Below are 14417 nucleotides of genomic sequence, written 5' to 3'. Positions count from 1 at the left end.
AGGGGCAGGCTGTCGGCAGGCAGCATCCTAGGCTCTATCCCAGGAATGCTCTGCTAATCTCCGGAGGTGAGGGTCGGAACCCTGTAGGGGCTAGGCCTCCACAGCTGGGCACTGCCCTGGAGCAGTGGAGCCCCCGGCCTGGCAGGACCCCTCAGGGAAGTGGCGGCAGGTTCCCCCTCAGGTGCAGGCCAGGTGCCGGTCTCTCAGGCTGGGCTGCTCTGGGAGGGGAAGGCAGGCGAGCAGGGGCCGCAGCCTGGGCGACCTGGAGGAGCCCCACTCTGTTTCTATCAGGTCCCCCAGCGGGCACCTCCTGAGGTTCTCAGCAGGCCACGTTGCGGGGAAGGAAATGACATGAGTTAGAACACTTTTCTGAGACAACAAACAGAAAACTCATTTTTAAGAAACTTAAATTCTTAGAGTATTGAAATAAACCATCTTTATTATTCCATGTAGCAAAAGTGCCATCTGAGACCCAGTCCTGGCTTCTGACCTCCTGGGTAAGAGAAAGGAGCTGGATGCCTGGGGACTTCTTTGGTCTTCTGCAAACCTTTCTCAGATGGCCTGAAGCCCCAGCCCCAACCAGTGCTGTGGCCAGATTTTGCCTCAAACGCCCGTCTCAAGCAGCCCTTGGCAGAGGGAAGGCCTGCAGCTGACTTAGAGCGATTGTGACTCAGCCTGAGGCTGAGCCCTGAGGCTGGCGCCAGCTCCCGGGCAAGAGGGAGCCGACCCAACCCTGGACCAAATTAGGGTGTCGTGAGCTAGAGGGGACCAGGAGGGTGGCCGTGTATAGAAGTTGGCAGAGTCTGACCCAGCCTCCAGCCTCGGAGCTGCCAGGACCTGGAGGAGCCACAGGCTCCGAGGGGAGCGCCCCGACCAGGCTGGGAGTCGGGCAGCAGGTGGCCTGCCTCCCACCTGGGGCTCAGGTTCCGGGGGTCCCTGAAGGCCACCCTGGAGGTGCGTGGGATGGGTGGGAGGTGGGCCTGCAAGGCCTCAGGTGCAGCCCGGCCTGTCCACTTACCTTGTGCTGCCCTTCCTCAGGGCTGACCAGCCGCACTGTACGTCACACACAGAACCGTCGGCTCTGCTTTCCCACAGGGTGTGCTGATTGGACTCCAAACAACAGCTGATTTGGGTTGAAAACACTCCTGTATTTTCAGATGAAATGATATTAATTTGGACAGCGAGCATCTGATCAGAATTCCTTGTAAATATTTAGATCAAGTGCCTGGGGAAGAAGGAGGCCTGGTTGGTTGTAATTAATCATGGATAATTCATTACTCGTGGTGTACATCTGGGCTGCAGGAGCTCCATTGGGTGCACAATCTGAAGAGGCTGCAGATCCAAGCCGGGCCTGGGGAACAAGGTGGCCTCTCCTCAGCGCTGCAGTGATGAGAGAGGTCCAGGGCTCGGTGCTCGCCAGCCCCTCAGAGGAGAACAGGAGCCGGTCCTGGCCGGGGCCTGGCTGTCAGTCATTCAAGACACTGTGCAGCTCAAAGCTGGTGGGGAAGAAGGCAGGGCTGAGGTAGTCAGAAAGTCTCCTGCAGCCTCAGTCCTCCTGCTTGTCTGCAGGAGAGCTGCTAGAGTCCCTCTGCCTCCCTAGGAGGACTCGTGGGCAGAGGCAGGGCAGAGCAGGGTCCTCCCTCAGACCAGGCACTCCAACTGGTCCGATGCAGGAGCAGCCAGGCACATCTGCTCCCCTGGCCAGAGGGAGGGAGGCTCTCTGCACACAGCTGCCCACCACACGTGTGGAAAGGGGACAGGAAGGGCGGGCAGGGGGGACTGCAGACCACCCTCCACAGGAAGAGCCTGGGCGAGGGGTTCCCCGGGAGAAGTCTGGGGGAGGGTGTGCAATGTGAAAGCAGATCTCCTTCCAGGGACTGCAGTTCCCAGCCTGCAGGACGCCAGAGACCCCTCCTGCCTGCTCCTCATGCCCGTACCATCTCCTCCTCCCCCCACTCCTCTGTCATGGGGCAGTTTAGAAAGTGGACATCTCCTACACTCCCTGTGACCACCCTCATGCCATCTCCCCACTTCCATCTTTACCTGAAGTCCACAGAACTAAAAGGCAAATCCAACCCTTGCTCACTTTGGAAAACTCTTTTATGGAAGACGCTGAGCCCCAGTTGGGAGTCCTCATGAAAGTCCCCTAACATTGGCCTCAGCCTCACTGGCTGGGAGCCTCCGTCTCCATGGCCACGCCCACCACCCTGCACGCTCGCTCCTACCAGGTCTCCAGTGTCCACGCACTCACCCAGGTGCTCAGTTCCATTGGCACCCCCAAATCAATGCTCACGAAGCCCTCAGTCATCCCAGGACGTGCGCAGGGAGCAAGCCGTTGGCCTCAGAGGCACAGGTCCTGGTGGGGGCCGAGGGGCTCCAGGTCCTGCTCCAGGCCCACCCTGTGAACAGAGGTCTCCTCAGGTCTGGTGAGTGCCACGCTTCCCACATTTTTGTGCTTGCTGTGGGTGGCCACTCCCTGGTGCTCCTCAGAGCAGGAAGCCACGAGTGCCCTAGGGAGGGCCTAGGCAGCCCTGCTGGCCACAGCTGCCCCCAGAGACCAGCAGGTGCGCTCTCGGGGTGCTGAGGCGGAAGGATGGGGCATCCACAGCAACCTAGGTCCTGTGGACTTGTGAGACCCTGTCTCAAAATACAAAATAAAATAAGGCCCAGGAAGAAAAACAAAACAGAAAAGAAGAACCTGATGAAACAGAGGGGCCTGTTGACGACCAGTGGAACCGGGCCCAGCTGGCAGGCCCTGGACTGGGCTCTCACAGTGAGCCACGACACTGGGTCATCCGTGGGCGTTGGGTCCAGATCAGCCTCTGTGAGGGGCTGGCCGCACCTGCTGGCTCTCCTAGGGCCTTTTCTGTGGTGATAACTCGCCACCAGACAGGGCTCTCTGAAGAGCAGCCTGGCTCTGCTCCTGTCCTGGAGGGGCTCTGGGTGGCACCTGGGGAAGGCTTCCGCTGCAGCGCCCGCCCTGAGGCAGGCCGGGCATCTCACGGCAGAGACAGGGAGGTCAGCTCTCTCTCTCCCTTCTCTTAGGCCACCAGGACTCAGTGTCGGGGCCACCTGTGATCTACCTAACCCTGATCACCTCCCAGGGCCCCACCTCTCCCACCACCGCAGAGCCCACCCTCTGGGTCCCTCGCGGAGGGGATCAAGTTTCAGCCTCAAGCCACGGCATAATGGAGGGCCCTAACAGAACCAAGCCTGAGGCCCCTGGAGCCAAAGGCCACTCTGCAGCAGAGCATCACCTTCAGATCTGACCCTCTGTCGGCTCTTCTGCCATCCCACCCTGAGCACCTCAGTCACACCAGCCTCTGTGACTGCATGAGCCGTTCTTCAAACTCCTCCTGCACCCCATGGTCCATCCACTAGGGATGGGCAAGTCCCCACCAACCCACCGTCAGCTGGGAACAGCACAGATTCAGAATGCTTTCCGCACACAGCCGGCCAGACATGCGCTTGGCCAGCCCACTCATGCATTTCCAGGACACTACCTGGTCTGAGCTTGGGAAAGTCCTCCAACATGAAGTGACTCCTGGGATTCACCCAGGGTGTTCTGAAGGCGCAGCCCTTGGCCCTCGTAGGGTCAGGACGGGTGACCGACCCCCTCACATCACAACTCTGCTCCACCCACCCTCCAGTGGCTCTGCCTCTCTGGGAAGCCTGATGATGATCTGTCCTGCAGCCCCCCGGAGGGAAGGCTGGCCCCTCTAGTTTGTGGAATTGGAGGTCGTGGTGGGGAGAGGACAATCGGCCTCCCTATCTGGGTGCCACTCACTCACCTCTGACCTACAAAGGCCTCCAGACCCCCCCCCCCAGTGCCCTGCAGTGTGCCTCCCCTGCACTGTCACACTTGGTTCAGAAACGGCGCAGGTGTTTGTGAGCTGCCCTCCCACCTCAGTCCAAGGCCAGCTGAGTTCCCCAACACAGGAGGCAGGAGATAGGCCTGTGCCACCCGGGAGGCCAGGGCTACGTGGTGAGCAGATCTGCTGTCCTGGGCTGTGAGGGAGAAATCTGCTGTGGGGGAGTGTGGCTAGCAGGCCACCAAAGGCTCCCTACAAAACGCCCCCCACCCGGGCCTGTGCTGGGCTGGTTAATCCCCCTCGCTGAGAACTAAGGGCTGCTGGACACAGACTTGCTGGGCGGGGACTCAGGCTGTGTGAGGCTCATGTGTTAGCCCTGAGCAGGCTTGTGACAACAGCTGATGGCCAGGGCAGTGTACTCAAGAGACCTGGCCTAGATTCTCCTGGAAAGACCCGAGTCACCTTCCTCCCTGTTGTGGTCAGGATGTCCCCCAAGGGCTCCTGTGTGAGACAGTGCGAGAGTGTTCAGAGGAGAGGTGACTGGCCGGACAGTAATAGCTGTAACCTGATCAGTGGATTAATCCACTGATGCGAATCAGCTGGTGGTGACTGTCGTCAGGCAGGGTGTGGCTGGAGGAGGTGGGTCCCTGAGGGGTGCCTCGGGTTCATGTTTGTCCCTGGTGAACCGAGCTCTCTCTGCTTTCCTCCGCGACGCCCGTCTCCCCTCCTGTTCTGCCTCACCTTGGGTCCCAGCTATGGAGTCCAATGACCTTGGATTTACCCTCTGACCCTGTAAGGCCAAATAAAGGTTCCCTCCTCCAAGCCATGGGTCACAGTGATGTGAAGGTAAATAAAACAGGAGCCCTGGAAACATGAGGCCCAGAGACCTATGTCGACGGGTTCTGTGCCCGAAGACGGTCAGACCTGGGGGGGGCGCCTGAAGCAGCCCAACACTAAAGCACTCGGGACACCTGTGTGGGGCTGGAGCTGCGTGGGGATGTGTCTTGGGTGCTGATCTGGGAGGGCCTGGGTCTTGGGCAACATCTGTACCATTCTGTTTGGCTGATGGACCTGCCGTGGCCCACTGAAGAGGGCTGGGGTTTCGCACTGCTCTCCAGGGAGAATCGAGTCAGAGCTGTGTGCACCCCAAGCCAAGAGAGAACAGTCACCTGAGAACACCCAGGGAGCAGATTTTGGTTCAGTAGCTCATTAAAAATGACAAAGCTCTTTAACAACTCCAGCTGTCCCCAAATGCTGACGCCTGTCTGGAGCCGTGGCAAGTCCCTCGCTCAGGGAGTGCACAGGGCGGCAGGTGCAGCTGCAGGAGACCCACCCGAAGGGGACTGCTGAGTCTGCTGTGGCCCCTTCCAAGTCACCTCCCTCCCTGAGAACTGTCACTTCAACCCTGTTTGCTCCATGGTTCTGCACAGGTTTGAGCCCAGCAGAGCCACAGAGGTCCACCTCACACCAAGAACAGAACAGGCCATGCCCTGAGCCTGCTCCCTGCCTGAAAACCAGGCCCAGAAGGTCCAGTGGGGTGGTGCCAGCCTAGCCACTGGCACATCGGGCACACAGTAACATCAGGCCTCGTCCTCTCTTGCCAAAGGCAGGGAAATCTGTGAAATCAGTTGTGACACTCGTGGTTTTGGACGCCAAAGAAGAGGAAGGCCTTCTAACAGCACATGGTGGTCTTACCTTGCACCGTCCATAACAGAGCACCCAGGAAATGTGAAGAGAAGCTGAACTTCCCTGGACCATCTGAGTGAGAACGGGGCTGCTCCCAGGGTCAGCAGCCTCCCGGGGTCAGCCAAAGAAATGGTCCTGCCTGGTCTGAGCACTACTTCTACCACTAACTCGCTGATAGCCAGGGCAGTGTACTCAAGAGACCTAGATCCTCAGCTGTGGCAGGACCAGGCGAGCGCGTGCCCAAGCAGCCCTCAGAAAGCTTTCCAAGCTCTCAGCTACCGTGGGGGATCCCTTTAGATGGGAGTTGGCCAGCTGGGGCGCTACCTCCTCTTACCAATGAAGCCTTCCTGGAACGCAGCCTGCTGTCAATCTACCAGCCCTGGGCATGGCTTCACGCTGCAATGGAGGAGAGACGCTGCAGCCCGCAAGCCTACAACACCCTGCCTGTCCCTGCACTGACAGCACTGGCTGACCCCATCGCAAGTGCAATTCCCACCCCGAGGTGGCTCAGCATGTGGGAGGGCCATCCTGTGCTTGCCTGGAGGCCACTGTCTCCATCAGGTCCTCTTTGGCAAGGATGCTTCAAGCATGGGAGGGACAGGGCTCTCAGCTGTCCCCCAGGTGACTCCAACAACGAGGACACCAGGCCCCTCAGCCCCCTCCACTTCCCAGCTTCCGACCTTTGGACAAGGAACTCAACGATTCCCTAATTACTTTTGGTCCTGGGGATGGAACCCAGGGACACTGTACCACTGAGCTACATCCCCAGCCCTATTTATGTTTTATTTTGAGACAGGGTCTCACAAAGTCACCCACGCTGGCCTCAAACTTGTGATCCTCCTGCCTCTGCCTCCCTAGACACTGGGATTAGAGGCATGTGCCACCATGCTCAGCTGAAATATTCTTAATTAGTAAGTTTAATTATCACATTAACACTTACACTTGAATTTTTTAGTTTTATCATCTTTTATGCCATTATTCCAATTAATCGTGTTGGGAGACACTGAGCTGAGCTTCATAGAACAAGGTGGTGGGCTTGACGTACAAGGCTGCTGGTAAGGAGCCTCCTCAGAGAGGCCAGGTGCTGGGAGCAGGTGGGTGCTCTGCACAGTCCTTCATGCATGACTCCCAGTGTGGGCCCAGGTGTGCACAAGTCAGGGGCGAGACACCGTGTCTTGCGTCCAGGTGACGTCTGGGAACAGCCAGAGGTGTGCACTTCTATTCTTCCAAACGTGTTGGGCCTCTCGGCACTGCTGATGAACGTACACTAAAGGGTCATCTTTTTGTCGTTTCTGTTTACTGAAAACCCAAGGAGTGGGCTTGTCCTGGAGTTTCTTGTGCAATCTCTTGGAATGACGGCATGAAGGCAGAAAGCACAAAGCACTTCATGAGACAGCATGGCCACACGGGAAGCATGGACACGAGTCACAGGCGGTGGCTTACCCAGAGCCTCTGACTGCTCACTCAGACCTTGGCGGCCAGCCGTCCTCTGCTGAACCACCATGGCGGGAGGGGCACTGACCTGCATGCAGCAACTCCCAGTGCTGGCTTGACTGCGTGGTGGACACGGGACTCTGCCTGATGGTGGGTGGGTCAGATGCAGGCTGAGGCTGGGAGCTGGTGGAGCTGCGTTTATTTTCCTAATCACAAATGTGACAGTCAAAGGCGGCTGTGAATAACTGCCTCAGGGCTGCAGGGGCGAGGGCTGGTCCAATACTGCAGAAATCCCAGGTGCAGAGCCCAGAGAATGCCAGCCGCCCCCGTCCCAGCAGACCCCTCTGGGTGGGTCAGCCCTGCGCCCGCACGTCTCCTGTGTCTGTATCTGGACCACCGCGATAACCTGAGGACCAGAGGCGAGCACTCATGACTTACCCTTGGCAGCCCCAGAATCTGTTGTTGGAGGTGATGTATGGCTGCCCACACAGCTGAGAACTCACCTAGTGCAAAGTGGAGAGAAGTGGAGAAGCCAGAAGCCGGGGCGGGAGGGGGGGCGGTGATGAAGAGCCGCCTCGGGTGTCAGTGGTGGGTCCTCTGTGAGCGGAGGCCTGGTCTACCTTGTGGCTCCATCGTCTCTCACCAACTAGGTATTCAGGTGCGCGGGGGAGAGGAGGAGCCGCAGGGCGGGCGTTCTGTGTGACGGTGCCTTCCGAGGTCCAGGCGTGCACCGTGTCCAGGTGGCCTTGCTGCAGTGTGGTGAAGGAGCAGGGAATGGCCTTGCATCTAGTCCCCACCGAGAGGACAAAAGAACCTTATGAAAGAAAAATGTAAGAAACGATCCACTTCGTTCGGTTCTGATGGACACTATGTAAAACCCAGTAAGAGCAAGGGCAGGGGTGTTTGTCCTCCAGGGGTCTCGGGGAGGCTATCCTGACAGCGAAGCCACGCAGAGCCTCGCCTCGGGCCACAGAACAGACCTGGAGGGTCAGCAGGCGTGATCGCTCAGGCCCTCGGTGGGGATGACGACGGGACGAGTGGGGGAGTGTCCAACAGCGGAGGAGAGAGGCGAGGCAGAGCTAGAGGTGACAGGAGACGCCCCGTCCACCACCGAGCTCCGGGGTGTGTGAAGTCAGGGCTCCACAGGCTCCCGGATGGCCTCGTTCTCCTGCCCGTCCCACGTGGACCGCTGCTGCCACGGGCTCCTCCTGTGCTGAGGACAGGGAGTGTGGGGAGGGCGGGGCCACCAGCTGGCAGGCCACAGAGCCTGGAGCACACTGAGCCTGCACCCCAGGGGCCCTCGGGGCAGGAGCTTCAGGGAGAACTTGCCTTGGTGCTTAGGCACCACGACTGCGCTGGGGGGCAGAGACGTGAGTGGAGTCCCACCTTCCCATGGGCTCCTACCCCTCCTCCACTCCGCAGCATTTATTGAGTGTCAACTGAATTCCAGCTTCCCAGAAGGTTCGTGAGACCCTGAATTCCGGCTTCCCAGAAGGAACATGAGACCCTGAATTCCGGCTTCCCAGAAGGTTCGTGAGACCCTGAATTCCGGCTTCCCAGAACGTGAGACCCTGTCTTACTGAGCTTCTATTCCGAGGGGAGAGGGTAAGAAACACAGGGACGGCCACCCACCGCCGCGGCTCCTGGAGGGCACACAGCGGCCTGGGCGGCACCCAGTGTCCACCAGCCCAGCCCCTGCTCCTCAGCCTCATCCTCCTCCCGTTAGCCACCCGCCCCACACTCTCAGGCCCGCCCGGGGGCCCATGCCCTGCACCCCACCAGGCAGAGCTCCCATCACTGTCAGATGGGGTGGCCCAGGGTCTAGTCCCAGGCCAGCCAGGCCACGTCCTGCTGCAGCCATCGTCCTGAGCATGTGCAGAGCCCCCACAGCAGGCACCTCCGAGAGGAGGAGAGGAACTTCCTGGTGGCCAGTCTCTCCCAGGCCCAGGTAGAGCGGCCACTCCCGCCCGCCTCAGCCTCGTGGGTGTGTTTGTAATTTGGGAACGGACGGCCAGCAAGGGCCAGAGGCAGAGCAGACATGGAGGCAGCCGGAGACGTGGGCAGGGAAGGTCGGGGCCGAGAGCTCCTCAGGGGCCGTCCCCTCTGGGAGCCAACCTCCCCTCAGGAGGTGTCATTGCTTCTGGGGTGACACAGGGTGACATCTCTTCTGGGAGCTGACATCACTTCAGGAGGTGACATCTTGTCTGGGAATGACATCTTCTCGGGGGATGACATCACCTCTGGGAACTAACAACTCCTCTGGGGGTGACATTGATTCTGGGAGGGACACCAGCTCTGGAAGTGACATCTCTGGGGGTGCCATTGTCTCTGGGGGTGCCCTCACCTCTGGAGTTGACATTTCCTCTGGGAGTGACATCTTCTTAAGGTTGACATCTCTGGTGGCTGACACTGCCTTCTGAGGGTGGCATTGCCCCAGGAGGTGACATATCTGGGTGATGTTGGCTCTGGGAGTGACATCAGCTCTGGGAGTGTCACCGGCTGAGACACCGCCATGTGACTAGCTAGCGGAAAATACTCCAGGAGGTGGCAACAAAGGCAGAGCTGGGCCCGGAGTGGCTGGGCCTGGGGACAGAGGATGGCCCCAGAGAGCAGAAGCCAGGCCTGGGCAGGGCCGGGCAGGGCTGGGCAGGACTGGGCAGGGAGGGCCCTGCAGGCATGGGTGAGCCAGGGGATGCAGCTGTCAGAGCTGACCCTTGACCTGGAGCGAGGGAGAGTCAAGAGAATTTCCAGCAGAGGAGGGACACATCTCATGGACCACCAAGGACCACAGCTGCTGCCAGAGCCCAGCAGGAGCTGAGGCAGAGTGGGCCTGACCACATCAGGGAGCGGGAGAGGAGGACTAGGGTTCTGGAACTTGGTGGTGGAACCAGTGCACCTGCTGGTGGCCTGGTGGATGGGAAGACCCAGGGTGACGCCAGACTCTGGTGGGAGGGTCTGGCGGTGGACGCCGCACTGCTGAGAACCCAGCGTTGGGGGGTGCGCTTGGCCCTGTCTCTTCGGACCTGTCTGAGCACGTCACAGCACAGGTTAGTCTACAATCTGACAGCCTATTAATCACCCTGAGTCCTGTCTCCCAGCAACGAAAATACAGGCTCTAATACGGACACCAGGTGAGGTAGCCAATATGGAAGTGACCAGGCTGAGCCCAGCAGGTAGCAGATGCCCAAGAAATGCTCCATCAACCTTGGACTTGAGAGTCAGGGCAGTGTCCAAAAGGGGCAGCCCACACCTGGACGCAGGGTCCAACAACTGTTGGTCACAGCCACTTGACAGGTTGCCTGAGTCAAGCCACTGTGCCCCCTGGGGTTGAGACACACCTGGGCATGTTGGGTAAAGGGGCAGAGTGGGCCTGCCCGATCCTGGTTGCACCAGAGCCAAGGGCCTCCAGGGAGAGACGACATGTGAGAGAAGGCATCAGGGGACGCGTCAGAGATGCTACCGATGACGTGTGTCTCCAGGAACAGAGCCTCCCAGACCAAGATGTCAAATGCGAGTCCCAGTGTGGAGAGAAAGCAAAGCAAAACCCAAAAGACCTCCTCCACTCCGCCTCCACAGACCTAGGAGAGGAGCCTTCAGCTGTCTGAGCACACCCTGGTTCTCACCACTAGAGCGCCCACACGCCCGCGGAGCACCCGCGGCATCCCAGAGCCGCCCGGCCAGCAGACAGCACCAGCAGGTCCAGCAGAATGCAGGTGAAGGACAGGACTGGCTGAGAGGCACAGGCCCCTAGAGTCATGGAGTAAGTGCAGGGCCTTGAGAAGGCAGGGGCAAGCCGTCAGAGGTGGGGAGGCATCGCTGCCAGGTGAGATCCAGGGGACCTGTTAGTCCAGGTGCGATGCCCCGGGAATGGCAAAGAAACCAAAGCTCCCAGGAGCGCCGCAGGAAGGGGGCTCCTGCAGAGCAGGTGGGGCTGAGCCCAGACGGGAGCAGACAAGAGCTTCTGCCCCCAGGACCAGGTTTCCCCTCTCCCGGGAACCCAGCAGCCGCTCTGCACAGGACATCTGGCCTGCTCCTCCCGCACAAGCCCTTTTAAGGTGGCCTCTCTCCATTGGCACTGACCCTCCTGACACCTTGCTCAGCTACCGTTGCCTCACTCTCAAGTTCACAGAAAATTCGTAAAGCAGAGTAATAAATATGTCCAACCGCCTTGCACAACCAACTACTGCTGCAAATGCCTTCTCTGCATATTTCTTGAAACTTTCAGGTTTTTAAAACACATTCTTGTATAATAAAGAAGCTAACTTTACAGGGATTTTTAAAGAAGTCACAGATTCCCCCATGGAAATGTCCCAGCAGAACCTGATCTAATGAAGCTCCCTCACCCTGCTCCCCACCCCACAGGTGGCACACACTTCAGGGTCATGAGTCACATCCCGACAGGCGGCAGGCCCTGTGTGGGTGGGCCAGCTCCTCAGTTTCCCCGCTTCTGAGAGCAGCTCCTCTTCAGAGAAATGGGTCTCCAAGACCAGGGCCCCAGGGCCCGGCTAACTGCACCTGGATGGGCTCACCTGGCTGATTCACGTCAGATTCTCTGAGTGGCCGCACTAGGGCAGGGAAAGGTCAGTACCAGCGGGCAGGCTTCTCCTGCCACAGGCACACACTGGGGGGAAATGGGCATGCAGACAGATGGAGCAGCTAGAGCCCTGTCCAGGAGTGTCCTGTCGCTGCCCACATTTGCTGCCTCTGGGACTCCCTTCACAGCTTCCCTAAGACTCTCCACAGTGAGAGAGGCTAATTTCCACACTGGTCAGCACACCCAGAGCAGGGATGCCACCATCACGGAGAACCTCTGAGCCAACACTGACCCACGATCCCAGGGTGGCGCCGACTTCTCACAGTGCGAAGCAGGTCCTGCACTCACCCAGGGTCAGACTCCAGGAAGTGTCTGGTTTGGGAGTCAAAGCCGGGGTCTCAGCTGGGAGCCTGTCCTCCAAGCTGCACACGTATGACATCAGGTAGAGGCTTCATCCAGAGACCCGCTGGGCTGCAGATTCCAAGGCCCTCCGAGAACTGAGCCTGGGCCACGACTCACCCAGCGTCTCTCTGACCCTGGTCATCAGAGGTGCGGCTGCGCAGCCTGCAGGGGCATGCCCGGGGGAAGGCAGGTGGTGCACTCGGGCAGTTCACTGGGGAGGAACAGAGGGCTCTGGAAATCCAGGGGCCCACACGGAGCCTGGACACGCCTCCCCCAGTGTGCGCAGCTGATCCCCGAGCCACCTCCCTGAAGATCCTGCAGGAGGCATCCGAATGACCTCTTCCTTATCAGCTGGCCACAGTCACCTCCTCCTGGGTGAGAAAACGGCCGCAGCCCCCCAGGACCAGAGTGACCTCCTGAGGGTGTTTTCCTCCCAAAGTCTGCTGCTCAAAGCCCCACAGGCCCCTCACGTCACGCGAGCATCCTTGATCTGTCAACCCATCCTGGCGTCAAAGCAGCCCCCACATCCCCGTGGCACCCCAGAAAGCCTGAGGAATGATCACTCCAACAGTTTTTTTCATCCTGTCAATATTTTCGATAAACAGCGCTTGCTCGAGTGCTCTCAGGAATATGATTAACATAATTCCCCGCACTTCCTCAAAACTTGATGTTTACAAGGCCATCTTGGCAAGCGCGCAGTGCGGCTGACTGAGCTCGGTGGGCACGGGACACACGCTCCTTTTGACTTCAACAGTAACATTGCTGCCAGAGCCACAGCACTCGGCCCGCCAACCCCTGATGTTCTCGGGGGCATTCGGATGAGGAGAAGGAGCCTGTGGCCCCTGGGGCTGCCAGCTGCACCCACCCTGGCAGGGCTGGGTCGGCTCTTCGTTTCCCACAGTGGTTGCTATTCCCCTCTTCCAGAAAGTTCTCCGTCTCCCCACCCTCTGACAGCAGAGCTGGTTCTCTCCTTCCCTGGGCCACCTGGGCCACCATCACACTTTCTAAATGTTTGTAGTGCTTATGAAAATAAATGTGCCAACTACCTGCTTCTTGTCCTAAGTTGTCACTAAGCTACTCGGGGCCAGGAACAAAGACACTGTCCTTTGTGATCCCAGCCACTCACAGAGTGACAGGTCACCGTCTCCAGGACCTGGTGTCTGTGCCCCTCTGGTTCCGCTGGCCTTGCACGTGGACTGTGCCCGGTGACTCAGTTCTAAGGTACAGCAGAGTAAGTGCCACACCTGAGATTAGGTCACAAGAAGACCCTGCTCTGGGTCTTCCTCACCAGTTCGGGCTTCCAGAGTCTTCTCAGGACAGCCTGCTGCCATCTCGAGCCAGAGGCCCAGGAGCCTGGCAGCAGCCAGCCAGCACCCGAGGTCTTCAGGGCTACAGGGGTCCTCCCTGGGCTGCCTTGAGAGCGCAGCAGCCTGTGGTGCCCAGTCAGGGACCCAGTGAGCCGCCTTGGGTTCCTAAGCTGGGAGACCTAGACGGTCCCTGACCTGCAGAGTCTTGAGGTATGATTTTTCAGCTTTACCAGCGTGAAATCCATACATATCTGATAGAAACCATGTATTGAATTCTGAACTCTGCAGTTCCCCAGGCCGGCCGGACGCAGTCCACATGAGCCTCCCGGACAGTGCTGGCCCCGTCAGCCCCAGGATCACAGGGAAACATGAGACCTCGGGGCACTGCCTGCCGAGCTCAGGGGTGGGGGCAGCGTGCACTCGGTGATGCTGACGTAGCTGTGGGTTTACCTGTGTGCAGCCCCTACCCCACCCCACCTCCACCCATGTCGAGAAGCGTCCGTCTCAAGGCTTCTGTTTCAGGCCCTAAGCTCTGGAGTGACTGATCACACAGGACACTCACCAGGCCCAGTTGTTGGTTGGACTGAAGCGAGCTGAGCAGAGTCCACCCCCACGTGAGGCTTCAGTATTCAGGCAGATGGCGCGAGAGGGAGCAGGTCCCTCAGTCGTACACCCCCACCCTGATCCACGGCTCAGCTCTCTGTCTTCCTTTTGAGGCACACAGAAGCACTCCAAAGGGTTCTATAGGGAAAACAGAAAGAAAAATAGGCTTCTGTTTTGCAATAGCTTTTGATACATTTGAGGATGGGGCCATGGATGATGCTCTTAGGTACCTAACCCTTGGAGCAAGTGCTAACGAGGGGGCCTGTGTTCCCTGGCACTACCCTCAGAGATGAGGAAGCCTGTTGTGTATACTACGCATCTAAATTTAGAGCAGTGTCAAGCGCTCTGTATGGGCTTCAGGCTTAGAAAGGATGCAGAGACCAGCTAGTCCAACCTCCTTCTGAGACTCCGCTGCCCGCTGAAGGGGACATGGAGGGGCAGCCCAGACTTCTACCCTTGGGGCCCTTGGGACAGCACCCGCTTCTTTGGTCCTGGAAGCCAAAATAGCCCCCAAAATAGCCAAAATAGCTCCTGTCACTCCCTGGGAGACCCCGAGCAAGGCCTGCGCCCTGCTCAGGGCAGACTTACTGAGGGACTGTGCGTGCTTTCCACGCATGTGCAGACAGACGATACCTCCTC

This window comes from Spermophilus citellus, assembly GCF_964194105.1.
Source record: "Spermophilus citellus genome assembly, chromosome: 13".
Classification (NCBI taxonomy): domain Eukaryota; kingdom Metazoa; phylum Chordata; class Mammalia; order Rodentia; family Sciuridae; genus Spermophilus; species Spermophilus citellus.
This window is presented reverse-complemented; position numbering follows the sequence as displayed.